Source organism: Lissotriton vulgaris, unplaced genomic scaffold, assembly GCF_964263255.1.
Source record: "Lissotriton vulgaris unplaced genomic scaffold, aLisVul1.2 SCAFFOLD_968, whole genome shotgun sequence".
Lineage (NCBI taxonomy): Eukaryota > Metazoa > Chordata > Amphibia > Caudata > Salamandridae > Lissotriton > Lissotriton vulgaris.
The window spans coordinates 58,629-73,190 of record NW_028255614.1 but is presented as its reverse complement, the minus strand read 5'-3'; the positions used below and the strand labels follow the sequence as shown (position 1 = coordinate 73,190).

Genomic DNA, 14,562 nt, shown 5'->3' with positions numbered 1-14,562 from the left:
GACACTCATACCGGCTGCTCCCACTATAGGAGCCCCCTCCTTGTGCTCAGGCAGTAGAGGTAAAAGCGCTCACCAAGCGCTTACAGTAGAACATAAAGCACTCACAACACTAAGTCCCAAATTCAGAGGGGCAGAGCTGGGCACAGACAGGCCAGCACATAGGGACCCCCAGGAAGTAGCAGCTGGGTCCCACTGCGGTTCCTCCTTGCCCAGCAGTCCTTCAGCTTCCCAGCTCCAAGTAACCAAAATGTACATATACATGGGTTCACAGCCCCGATATTTATGTTAGCCATGTCATTCTTCTGCCCTGGCACAGGGATTGGGGATCCAGTCCCAACCAGTTCTGGTAGGCACTCAATATATTATTTACAGTGCACAACAGTCCCCTTTGACATTGTAGGTCCTGGCCCCGGACACACCACAGCGGGGCGGAGCCAGCATTGTACAAGGTAGGCACAGACCTATTCAGGGTCAGGGGCTACTCCTCCCACTACTCCAAATGCAGATCTGCCTATTCAGCCTAGCGCTGACTCACGCAGCCCCTCTGGAGCCACTGCAGCCCACCAGCCCCTGTCACTCCAGAGCCAGACATGCAATACGCACCAGGCAGGCACAAAGATAGACAGAAATGTCAACTTCTAAAAGTGGCATTTCTAAAATAGTGATAATAAATCCGCGCACACCATTACGCAGCATTTATTATTACTATTCCAAACATACTAAACTTGACCATGCTGCTCCTCTCATATCAGGAATTACCACTGAAACACTTATCAGGGAATTCCCAATGCATTCCTATGAGAGGGCAGCCTCACAGTAGTAAGAAACCAAAATGGCTGTTTCTCACTACCAGGACATGTCACACAACTAAGGTACATGTCCTACCTTTTACCTACAATGCACCCTGCCCATAGGGCTTGCTAGGGCCTACCTTTAGGGTGACTGACATGCAGTAAAAAGGGCACTTTATGTGCCACGTCCCAGCAGCAGTCAACTGAGCACCCAGGCCCTGCAATGGCAGTGGCCCGAGACAGGTTTGAAAGACTACTGGTTGGTGCTTAGGTTAGCTGTCCATTTGAGTCTTTTAAGTACTAGATGTCATTCTTCGTCTAAGGATGCACCAATTGATTCCAGGACATCTGCTGAATCCGGGGCCAGATTGAAAATGGCACGAAGTGGCCTATGGTTGATTTCGTCTCTGTCATCAATGCTTAGTTTGAGTGCCTCCTCTTTTTTGATTATAATATATTCTATAGTGGATACATTCCTGAAAGTCGGCAGTGGGCTCCATGAGGGATAACTGTTTTTTTATTTTATTTCGTGGGTGGATTGAAGCTTGAAGTTGGTGGGGCCTTTATTCACAGCATGTAATTAGTTACTAGCACCCTGCTTTCTCCCTGAACCTGTTCTTCTACCTTACCTACCAGTTATTTCCTTCCTGTGAGCTCCATCCTCAGGGTTCTCATTACAATTTTACCTCTAAGAATCAGAGGGAAGCTGGGCTGCCTTACTGCTTTGCTGTAAGGTTTACTTCTAGTTTCAGTGAGCTTTGGACCTTCTTCATTAGTTGTTTTTCCAATCCCTGTGCTGCTAATGTAGCTTCTCTGTTCCTTATTGCTGCACCCCTCTGTCTCTCTTGCATGCAGACTCCCTGTCTTGTATGCCAGTGCTCCTACCTACTTCGGGCTGAATCCTTACAGCCCTCTCCATTTTTGAAACACAGGAGTAGAAAGCTGCAGAAAGTGATATTTAATGTGTACATTTCAAATCATGTTCTTGCTTCTTAGGATATGGTCCTGCTCTTCCTGAGTTCTGTTTCCTTTTTCAGTTCCTCTTGTTCTGTTCCACGTATCCTCTCTTTTTCTTATATCTTAGTATTTGTCACCATAGGGTGCCAGTAGGTTCTGAGGCATGGTGCTTCTTGCAGACATTGAGATTCAATCAGTGCTGTTCTATCATAAGAGTTGTTGTGCTTCTTCCAAGAATCTGCAGTTTAACTTCTGACCGCCTTATTGCTAGACCTTTTCCATTACAGACAGACCACTTTCCACAAAGCATTCAAACTTTCACCTATAACAGTCTATTTGCTTGCTTTCTCCTATTGTTTCCCCCTTACTTATTGCACTATGTGTTGTTTTTCTCATTTTATCTCCTATAATCATTACCCAGTGTCAGACCAGTCTTCAGACTCGAGTTGGCTCCCGGCTCATATCTGTAGCTCTGGCCTGTCCTTCACTTTCCAAGCTTTCAGGTACTCTCTTATATATGCTAAATGCTTCCTCCATGTCCCTGTAGAGAGAAAACTCTCCCTCTTAGGTAACCAAGTCCTGATCTTAACAGGAGTCCGTACAATTAAGGGTTGTGTATGGTCAGTACAACTTTGACAGTAGTCATGCCAATCTCTGGCTTCTGAAGACTTTCCTAAGCCAAGGTTTATGTCTTTCTTCTGGGTCTCTTGCTTGAGATCAGAAGAATTCACTCTTGTCTGCACCGTACAGAAAATGAGCTTTAAGCATAGACACCTTGTAGGACTTGGCCTTTTTGGCTAAAGTTCCCTAAACTTTTTGCTTTCCCCCTAGACCGTTTTCTTGACATAGAGTTGCAAATTTCGATGCTTTGGGTACCTTGCCACTGCTGATCACTGTCAAAGTACAGGTGTTCCCTATGTAAAGTGTAATGGTAATTGGTTAGCCATGATTGGTATGTTTAACTGACTAGTAAAGTCCCTAGTGATGTGCACTGTGTGTGTCAGGGCAAGTAGTGCAAAGGCGCGCGGAGAAGGGAACTCAGGCCTGCAGTGTAGGGCCTGCGCGCAGTTTGCTAAATTAGTATGTTGTCCTGACAAGTGCAACCACTTGTCAAGCCTTACTTTCCCTTTTACATACACAATGGGCACCCTTGTGGTAGGTCCTGGGTAACCCTTGGCAGGGTGCAGTGTAGGTAAAAGGCAGGACATATCCTGAGGTGTGTGCTATGTCCTGACAGTGAAAAACACTCCATTTCGTTTTTCACTAGTGAAAGCCCATTCTGCCCATAGGACAGAATGGGGGAGGCTGGGTATTGTGTTTGTTAGCCTAGTTTCCGGTAAGTTTATAATGAAGAGGTGAAATTTAGTATGTATGAACTCACACTGTCATAACACATCTTTCTATGAAAGTGGTATTGTCACTGTGTGTTCAGACAATTGACCCGTCTCCTGCTGAGTGATTAAGGATCCAGACCCCCAGTATCAAAGGGAGAAAGGTGACACTGGGAGGGAGACACCAAGAACTGATTAAGGGAGGGGTCAGGGACCCCTGAGCACAACAAACTTCAAAGACATTAAGGAGTAAAACTATGAGAGCTGATACCCCTGAAAGTTGGAATGAAACAGAAATAGATTGAGACTGAAAAGGCTTGAACACATTTTGTGGTCAAGAGGAACCTCTGCTACGGAAGAAGCAACTGAAGGGACTGCTGGGGAATGACCAATTCTTGCTTCGTGATTTGGGGCTAGTCTGCAGTTTGCTGTTCTAAACAAGGAAGAGGCTGTTGGGACTGTGCTTGGAGGAGCTGGGTCCCCCTGCTTGACGAAGACTGTGCTTTGTGCTTTGTCTTGTAACCCCAAGGGCCCGAGGTGAGCTGACTCCCTGTTTGGAAACACAGGAACATAAACGTTTCCGGAGAAGTTTCAAGCGATGCAGTGGGCGCGTGTTGTGGCAGCTGGACACCCTTGGAAGGTGTGCCCTGTGATCTTGGACACACGGAGGAGAAGGGAGACTCAGATGCGCTTGGTTCGTGTCGTGGTGCACAGGGGGCGTTAGTGAAGAGCGCCTGGTCAGCGTGTACATCGAAGCTAAAGTGAGTCTTCGCCGCGCTTGGTGCATGTCGTGGTGCACTGCAGGTGTTAGTGAAGAGCGCCTGGTCAGCATGTGCACCGAAGATGGAGTGAGACTCGGAAGCGCAGGGTGCCTGTCATGGTGCACCTCAGGCACTGGTGAGGAGTGCCTGGTCGGCGTGTGCATCGGAGATGGAGTGAGTCTCGGACGATCACGGTGCGTGTAGCGGTGCACAGGAGGTGTTGGTGAGGAGCACCTGACCAACATGTGCATCGGAAGTAGAGTGAGTCTCGGACGTGCAGGGTGCGTATTGGGGTGCATCAGAGGCATTGGTGAAGAGTGCCTGGTCATTAAGTGCACCAGAGGAGAAGTGAGGCTCGGACACGGTGAACGTGTGGAGGTGCAACTGAAGGCGTTGGATAAGAGTGCCTGGATATCGGGGCACCGGAGTTGGAGTAAGTCTCAGTGAGGCAGCGTGCGTGCTTTCGTGCAACCTGAGACTGTGGAAGTGATCGGCTGATCATCGTGTGCACCGGAAGAAAGTGAGTCTCTGCAGAGCGGTGTGCGTGTCTTGGTGCCAACTGAGACTGCAAGAAAGAGTGCCTGGTGAGCGTGCACTCGGAATCAACAGGAAGTCCCATTAGCATTGTATGTGTGGCTTTGTGCCAGAGGAGACCCAGAGGGTGCGGTGGTGAATGTGCACCCAGAGTAAAAGTAATCTCAGGGGTGCAGGGTACGTGTGCCCTGCAGCCGCCTGAGACCTTCCTAACAGTCGCGGCCCGGGCCGGCAGCCCGGAGGAGCTGAGCTGCCAGGCCAAGCCACTGAGGCCCATTGAGAGATCTGCGCGGAAGGCCCAGTTCGAGGAAGAAAGAAAGGAGAGTGGGGTCATGCCCCCAGGTAACGTGGATTACTACCTTTGCGGGGTGCGGGCTCAGAGGGACACTCTCTCTGCCTCTCAGTCCTTCTGGCGACGTGAACCTTTGCTTCGGCTCAGAGTGGGGCACGTACTGACGAAAGGAGTGGCAGTACAGGGGCCAAAGTAAGAAACTGTACTCTGTGTCATCGTTGAATCGTGTGGGGGGCAACTGTTATCGAAGATGCTGATTGTCGTAATACACATTGCCAATATTGCTGCTAACGAACTGCCGGACTGTCTTATGACGCCTGATATTATTATTGCATAACAAAGCACTCAATTGTAGCGCTACGCATTGCATTATTTCTCCCTTGCCAAGTACAGGATTGTAGCGGCCCACATTGCATTATTTCTTCATTGCAAAGAACATGATTGTAGTTACGCATTGCATTATTAATGAATTGCAAAGTACATGATTGTGTTGGCCCGCATTGCATTCTTTCTTCATTGCAAAGAACGTGATTGGGGTGTGACGCATTGTATTATTCCTTCATTGCGCAGTACATGAATGTAGCGGTACGCATTGCATTATTTCTCCCAATGCAGGGACCAGGGTGTATCATTACGCATTGTATTATTTCTCTTTTGCCCAGCACAGGATTGTTTCATTACGCAGTGCACTATTGTTTGTCCATTGCAACGTGTGTGATTCTAGCATTACGACCAGCATAGCATTTTGAAAGCAGTGGTTGGGATTTGAACCTACCAGCCAGCCGGAACGAATATTACCCTTTATTCTATGTTGGCTTATGTATCATGTGGTCTGATCATATATCTTTTTGTATAAAGTTTATACTTGTTTTTTTATAAAACTCATGTGGAGTCCATTTGTGGTGTCACCAGGGGGTTGCTGTGGGCGTGGTTGCACATACTGAACACTTGTGCCTTGGAGATAGGCCTGGCTGCTTGTGCCAAGCTACTAAGGGGGTGATCAGGGCTATAGCAAACGGTGTCCTTACTTTGCCTAACGTTGAGTGGGGAGCCCCGGGTCTCGCACTTGGTGACAGTAGTATGGGACTGGGACTCCGGCTTCTAACATGCCTCTATTCTCCTGGAGGAGTCCATGGGTCTCTCAGGGCTTCCAGAGCCTTTGATAGAACGAAGTAGCGGTAATTGGCTGAATGCATGCCTTTGTGGTCTCTCTGTCCAGCATTGGGATCAGTAATATGGCAAAATGACTGGATCCACCAGGAGAGCTCTTGGGGAGGAGACCAGGGCATGAATTAACTCCTGATGGCATTGCTGGAGTATCAAAAAGGTAATAGTGGGCTAGCTGCATTTATGAAATCGGTTGTGCCAGAACCAACACTGAGAGTGGCACCTAGGAATCCTTAGATGATGAGAGATGTAAAATAGGGACACTAGTTCATCAGTGCTTTCTGCACCAAAGCTAGAGGTGCATATCTAAGGTCCAAGGTGCTTGTATATGTATGTGGCAAGATGCACTTGTGTGGTTTTATAGTATGGTATTCTTATGCCTGCCTTTTGTAATGTAGCCTTGGGTTTCCATAACTAGAAGTGGGTTTGTATGTGTGTCTGTTAAAGCAGTTACTACTAACATGGTGTTGCCAGGTCCCGTTTGGGTGGGATATGGGGTAAATGCGGGGTACTGGGCCACAGCTGTGGCGGCTGGGATTGTTTGCCTCTGATGCTCCTGGGTCCATCTTACTATGGCTCTGTAAATGGAGCCATGTACAACCCCTCTAACTTTTGACTCTTAGAGGTAGCGATGGCATGCAGTCACAGACTTCACAGGGAGAAGCGCCTAGAGACCCTCACTGGTGATTTGCCACACTTTATAAATGTTTGATTGATTGATTGATTGAGGTAGTGTGCAGGTTTTTCAAACTCAGAATTCAATCATCCAGCGGTGCAATAATTGATTGACCAACAGGTACTTGTCTTTATAAAATGAAAGCACTTTAATAAAATCAAACTAAATACTACAAACTACATTATGTAAGTATGAATATCCACTGGCATGGGGACACTCTACCCAGGGTTGAAGGTCCCTTTCGTCTCTCCCACTATCCCTTAACTAGGTGCAAGATACGGTGCAGCAGGTTTCCGGCAGAAGTGCAATGCTATTGCATCAGTCACTTCCCCTTCAGCCACACGTCCCAACTTGTAGCAGCACAGCCCCCTGAGGGCATAAATGTACGGGGTCACAGTAGTAGATTCGGGAGCACACAGGTCACTCTCTTGCAAATCTCTCTAGGAAGACAGACCCTCATCGCTGGGGTCATCTTCTTCTGTTCAAAGTGGTTGTAATGACCTCTTGTAGGGTTGACACTCTCCTTCCCTCATCTTCTCAGCAGGCGAGATTCCAACTGCTTCAGGACATGGAGACAGCTCTTCCTTTCAGGTCAGACTCCAGGTGATAGCCAGCCTCCAAGAAGTGAAGGGAGGGTCAGGCAGATATCAACTCTGGTTGCACAGCAATCCTCTATAGATCACCCCCTACCTTGCTCAATGAGAATTTGGAACTGGAACAACAAGTAAGTCAGCAGCTCCCACTTTTGTACAAATAAAACAGACACAGGATGTGGATTCTCTGCTTGCAGTCGTACAACCAGTTTGGCTTGGTACTTCTTTTATGTGTCCTTTCTAGGACATCTTCCAGACACAGCCTCTGTGCAGAGTGATGCTCCTCATTGCAGGGTTATCTCCAGTTTGAAGCACCCACAACAAAGACACAAAATATTCCGAGCATCTGCATGAGGCTATCAACACCCACTCTCAACAATGATCAGGAAAGAGACAAACGGCTGGTCTGCCCTAAGGGGCCCTTTTCACTCTCAACAACAGAGACTGCAAGCTCACCCTTCAGCTCCACATTATACCAAACAGCAGTGCTCATGAAGACTAATCAGCAGCAAATAACCTAGTCAGACTTCTAAAGGTAGCCCCATCTCCTCTCTGTCCACATCACTGTCCAGGTCTCCTTGCTCCAGGATCAGAAATGTCATGAATATATTTCCACTGTCGGGGAAAACAGCCTCATCCATATCTTGGGGGCTTCCAAAATGGAAAACAGAGGCCTCCATCACTCGGGTTCACTCATACACACAATGTATGTGCCCTACAGGCCACAACCATGCCCCAAGATGTCAGTCAAAATGGGCTTGAGATCTTATATCTTTAAATATACCTGCATATGCCCTGCCAGCTACCCCTTGTACAGCTATCAGTGCAATAAGATCACTACTGGAACTCATCTGATCTATACACATTCTACCTATGCTATGATACGGATTCAACTTACGGGCACAATCTGTTTCCCTCTACATCTGTTGACGCCAGGGGACTCAATTAGCTGCTTGTTTTACTGGTCTGACCCGATCTTCCCTATGGCTCCCAATTGTTGGCTGCACAGTCATTCTACTGCCCTTTTTCTCTCCGGCGGGGAGCTGCAAGACATCTTACTATTGCTGCTGGTTGGTTTTGCTCTGAGCACATAGACAATCCCCTGATCAGAGTTGGGGCTGGTAGCTGACCTGCTTGCGTTTCCCTGCATGCCACTGGACTATCCAGCTGCCCTGGTGTGAGGATGGTTGGTTTTTCGGCGATGCTTGATACACAGTGACTGCTTCCTTTTGTGCCTTTTTCTGCAGCTGACATGCTTGATGGCCATTGCCTTCGTTGTGCAGCTGACCTGCCTGGCATTCTGTCACCTTCCCGGTGATGCAGCCGTATCTCTCCTCTATGGAGGATTTTTGCATTGCTGCTCGGCCTCATTTTCTTGGGTGCATTGTGGAGAGTTGCCACCCCTTCTGTGACCACTGCAAGCCATGTAGAGGGGCTGCAGTCTCTTGTTCAGACAACATTCTAGGGTTGCTTCTTCTCTCTTGGGACCCCCACCGGAATATTGCAAGCTCACCCACCTAGGCCTCAGTGCTGACCGAGACAGGATGCCTTACATTGTTTGCGGAACACTTTGATGGTCGGTGCTGAAGTTTTGCTTGCCTGACTCCGACGTGGAGCCCTGTGTTCTCAACACTGCTAATTGTGGCAGAGTTTGAGATGCAGCATGTGGGTGTCGTTGTCATCTGTGCAAAAGAATACTGAGCAGCACTCCAAACCCTGGTTCAACAGCAGCCTTAATGAGGAAAGACATAATTTAAGGTTAGCTGAAAGAACACAGAGAAGCTCTCCCGCCATCAAACACCTCAAGCACCTGAGGTTGATAAGAAGCTCCTACAATAAATATATCCTAAGTATTAAAACAGAATTATTGAGGGTGCAACTAGACAATGCCAAAATACACACCCAGGGAACTTTTCAAAATCTTCAAACAACAAACAGTGTGCAACCCTAACCAATTCTCAGCTGACACCATATCCTGGCCAAGCAGCGGGGAGTTCTCCACCCATTTCATTGAAAAGACAAGGAGTATTGGATCTGATCTGCATAGTGCTTCACAGCTTCTGCCAACTCAGGCTCAGCCTAGGCACATACCTATAAAGCACCAAGTCAGTTCCCTTCCTTTTGTCTATACTACTACCTGGAGTGCCTTCAAAATCCCAGATGAAGTAGTTTTACTTAAAATATTAACGACAATAAAACCCTCCAATCATTTCAATGATCCTCTACCCGCAAAATTCATGAAACAGCTGAGCCCTTCCATACTCCCTCTCTGGACGAAGATTGTCAATGCATCCCTCTCTCAGGGATTGTTTCTCAACTGCTTAAGGATAGGTCAGGTCACCCATATTCCAAAAAGAATAAATGTGGACCTGTCTGACTTTAGTAATTACCGCCCAATCCCCAACATCCTGACACTAGCAAAGCTATTAGAGAAATATGTAGGCCTGCAACTCTGCAACCACATTAAACAATCTCAACTCCTTGATCATCATCAATCTGGATTCAGAACAGGTAATAGCACTGAAATGGCTCTAACACGGGTTGTCGTTGGCACCCTGAGAATGTTAGACCTGAAGGGACCCTGTCTACTTATACTACTTGATCTCTCCTCTGCTTTCGACACGGTCAAACATGATAATTTGATTGACCTTCTGGAGAATAGGATGGGGCTATCTGGCCCCATCTTGAATTGGTTTTCCTTGCTCTTTCATAATAGAGCATAAAATATCAAAGTCTATCAAGCCCTGACACAAGGATCAAGGATCCACACTCTCATCCAGCTTATTCAACTTGCTTATGGATCCTCCTAATGAACTTCTGAAGCTCTCAGACATTCACTTCCACCTGTACGCAGATGATACACAATTCTTTCTGAAAATGTCCTCACCTGAAGACATCAATCTGCTCAACTGCACCCTACTGAAAACACATGGATTGACCTGCAATCACCTCATGCTTAACACTCTAAAAACTGAATTCCTACAGATCCCCCTGCACAATTACTCTGCCCTCATAGAAGAAAGGCTCAAACAACTCACTGCTCTCAACTGCGTCCCACATGTGATCAATTCCACTAGATCTCTAGGTATAATGATGGACAAATACCTGGAAATGCAAGATCATATCACTCCCACCACCAGAGGAGCCAATTACTAACAAAATATACTGAGGAGAATCTCACCTTTCTATCCCCCCTGCTGACTTTCAATTAGCTGTTCAATCCCTGGTCATCTCTTGTATAAACTATGGGAGCGCTACTCTGCCAAGCCTACCCTAAGTAAGGCTGGCCCACTATGGGTCTCATTGAATTCAACTGCTAGGCTCATTACAGGATCCAAAAGGTTCAACCTCATTATCCCTGACCTCAAACATCTAAAGTAGCTCCCGTTTGGAGCTAAAATCCAGTTGAAGATAGCGTGCATGACTCATAAGGCAATCCACCATAACAAACCAACTTGGCTGAAAAATGTGAACTAGTGGGTGACAGTCGCTCCTCAAGAGGCTCTAACTCCCTGATGCTGAAGCCAGAGGAGTTCAACAAAAAGACGCCTTACAACCGATCCATCTTTGGCCTACCACCAAGAATATGGAACACACTGCCCCAAGAAATTAGGATGACCCCTCCTCTACCTTCCTCAAAAAAGAAGTAAGAAAGTTTCTATTGAATGGATTTCTCCACTAGTTATCTTTAGGCACTTAGCTCGAAAATGTTCAGATGGACTTATCTGGGCCCGGAATCCATTAAATCGTTGTGATATATGGTATCTGTTTTTGTGTCTTGCCTTGCTCTCTACAGTTCCTTTCCTTGGATTTTATCTGTTATGCTCTGATACGCGGAAGGGTCATGTTCACGCTTTATAAAACTCCACAAATAAATAAATAATATTTAAACTGGGACATTAGTGATAGGACAGGATGCAGCAGAGGAACTTTACATGGGTGGGCCAATAGGCCTCCACTCCTATGAAACAGATCAAATATTCTGGTAATGATGACTGATTCACAAAACACTATCTACTGCCACCACCGCTCTACATGTAAACTCATGACAGCGAGGGTTTGTAAGTGATAATGTTGTGCCTACCTATGATAAATTATGCTTCCACGTGACTCCGGGTTAAAGTGCTTTTCTGCTATTTTTTGTCAACAATAAACGTTTTCTTTTCTATGCCTCGTTTTTGAAATGTACATCTTTATTTACATGTATTAAGGCGACCTTGAGTACCTATACTTTTTTTTAGAAGCCGGTCACTGTTCTGCTGAATATCAACGTTCCCTTGTGTTGATTTCAATCATTATCCTCGCACCAGCCTACACTTCCTTTCTTTTATCTCACCTTTATGAGCTCTTTTTCGTGCCTGCTTCCTCTATTACTGCCAATTTTTCTGTTTAACTTCCTCATTTTTCCTTTATACTGTCTTTTTCTGGGTCCCAGGTCAGAGCCCCACTTGCAACCTCAACCCTCCTGGGGTCATGCTGTCTAGAAGCAGCACCTGGATATGTCTGAATTGAGAAAAGTAAAGAAAGCCTCCCTGCTGATGCCTCTTTTCCCAGAAAGAGCCCCCCCCCTTTCTGGTGGTCATGGCATGGACACACATGCAGCACCTGGTCAAAAGCAGGACTCATCACAGGGGTGCTGCAGGAGCTCCATCTCATCACACCAAACTCTAGGGGGGGGGGGGGCATACTGTTTTCCCAGTTTCATTGCCTCTTACAAAACATTCAGCTCGTCTTTGCATATTGGTTTATTTTTCCAACCAGTGTTAGTTAATTTTAGTCCATCAGCAGTGACATGCTTCAATTTGATCGGTTACCGCTGCCCTCTTACTATTAGTATGTTCAACCCATGACTGCCTGAGAAGAGAGAGACAGCAAGCCAAGACATACATTTTATTTGATATTTCATAAGTAATAGGTAATTTGACACACAATACAATCGGCCATCTGCTTCACACCCAACGTAATGTTGCAGTGTGAAGCTTGCAGTTTTACTGTTAATGCTTCCAATAAGGGCTGAAAATCGCAGCTTACAGCGTGCTGTTGGCTAAAATTGTCCAGTGTTATATAAATAACTCAATAAGGTCACCGTGCAGAAACATGCCCAAGACAGACAGAAGTGACGGTCCTTTGGTGTGGTTTGAAAAGCTGCTTTGAAAAACTGATTGTTTTACATGTAAAACCAACAGTAAACTCTGCTCACATATTTTGTGAGGGTTCAATCCATTCGCAATGTGAGTAGTGTTTCCTTTAGTGTAATGAAAGTCTAATGGCAAGCTTTACAACACAACAAAGGTAGACCATGGCCAGCTGCAGCAGGGAAACCTTCCCTACCACAAAGAATAGGACAGGCGATAGTAGCAGAAAGTATTTAAAAAATAGGTGGTTCTACTTATACCAAGGGGGTGAGTAAAGGCTAAGTATGATGGGCATGAGGTCTGAATAAGATACATACGGCTATGTGGAGTGAAAGTGATTGGGTCAAATAAAATATCTTCAAGCAGATAAATAAGGATCCACCAAGGGAACACTTTTGTTTAAGTATTGTGACTTACCCAGTTCCCTTTTGGTTAGAGGGTTACTCTCTATTTTTATTCCTGATAGTAGCAGAAAGAACACAACATAATTCTCTGTCATACATGGGACAGGTACAGCGCGGCTAGTTGACACACTAAAGACTGAGTGACAGCAGCAAATGGACTATTGTAAGTTTTCCTTGAATAGACAAAACATACAAGAAGTACAAAACTCCTGAAGAAACAGCCAGACTCATGGGATGTCCACCCATCATTTTTTGGCATACTTCAGTGCGCAGCCCTTGGTGCGGCGGACACGTCCAGGCGTAGGTTTCATTCTGGCTGTGCCACGGGAACCAGGATACACCTGACTGAAGACCCCCAATTAGGATGAAACCAGTCCTGGGTTGCTTGTGTTCTGGATCTGAGAGAGCCAGGCCGAGCAGTTCGGGCTGGACTGTTCTGACTGGCACAGGGTGAAGACTGATTTGCACATAGCTGGGTTCAAACTGAGGAGGCACACTGTGCAAAATAACAATGGTTTGGGATGCGGCAGAGTGATTACCAGTGGCTGGGATTCATTCTAACATTCAATCTATCACTTTTTGTACACTGCAGTTACAAGGTGGCACACATCTGTATAGGACTGAGAGGCCTTGCACTGGAGGTGAAGAGGGGGCCTTTGATACTATAGTATGTATGGGTGGGTGTACCTCTGTCCTGCTGATGTGTGAATAAATCTAGTGCTGGTTTCTGACTGTGCCCTTGTTCCGGGGCTGTGGTGTCTAGTCGCACTGTGCCTCTACAGTGTGAATTGGGCGGTCTTGCGAATGCTGTATCCATGGCTGTTAAGAACCAAAGAATCGCATGGTATTCACTGCATTCGGGGAAGGAAGGGGAAGTGTCCCGGCCAATCAGATAGCCAGGGCAGAGGGGCGTGTGAGCGAGGCTGGCCTACAGAGGCTTCTCAATGACCCGCATTCACGCAAAAGGGAGAGATGTGTCAGCATGAGGGAGGGGGCGTGTGTGAAAGTGAAAGAGAGGGACTGTCCGCAGGTGAGAAGTAATCGAGAGAACCGTGATAGTGTTTCAAAGCAGCTGGATAGAGAAGATAGGAAGTGAAATCACTCGATTCAATCAAGCGATATCTCACTGACTATCCGAGAGCGCACGGTCGCCCTATCGTAGCCCAATTGTCAGTCTCATACAGACGCACATGCAGTGTACTCAGTCTCGCAGCTTGGGTAGGGATGCACACCTCGATGTCTCATAGGCGCGCAAGTACGTAATGCCTCGTAGCGCTACAACAACTTTACATACTACCTGCCTTGCAGTCGCCGCCTCACAGACCCGCAGGTAAGTGAAGATGGCTAGAGTTTCCCGGTACTCACGAGACTTGCAGGTATGTCCCCTCAAAGCTCTGAAGACAAGCACTGTCTGTCCCACAGTATCACAGATAAGAGCAGGCGTTCACCCCTTCTCCCGCCCACACACACAGAGGAGCAGGTTCAAGACGGACTCACTGTCCAGCAGAGACGTGCGGGGACCCGCTAGTCCACAGAAATTAATAGATCGTCCGGTCCTCGGGTCTCCAGCACTGCAGAGAAATCCAGGTACTGCCAGAGCCACGCGGTCCAGCCGAGAAGGCAGAGTTTCGCTTATTCAGCCTCAGACGGAGAAGTTCATGTGCTAGGTAGACTGGTCAATACTGAAAAAGAGGGACGAACTCATCTCTTTATGCTGCAACCTCTCTACTGACGCCCTCTTGTGGCCATTGTGAGTTCCGAGGTGTTAACCCTTGAACTGTATCAAACAGGAATCTTCACCATATATTCGGCTTACAGAGACGCACTGCCCCTATACACACATCATAAGAATGGGGAACCCTGGACAAGCTCTCCTGGAGTCACTTACTGTCACCATTGTTCACTTCCACCCCTGAGACTA

General features: G+C 46.9%; 1 protein-coding gene across 1 annotated transcript in view; it reads right to left on the bottom strand.

The window, feature by feature from the left end:
- The window catches only part of TYMP (thymidine phosphorylase), a 318,282-nt gene extending 303,957 nt beyond the window's left edge, over nt 1-14,325 (bottom strand). Inside the window, exon 1 of the mRNA XM_086952002.1 lies at nt 14,139-14,325. The gene's annotated coding sequence lies outside the window, so the exon portion shown is untranslated. The remainder of the gene's footprint in view (nt 1-14,138) is intronic.
- Between the last annotated feature and the right edge of the window lie 237 nt (nt 14,326-14,562).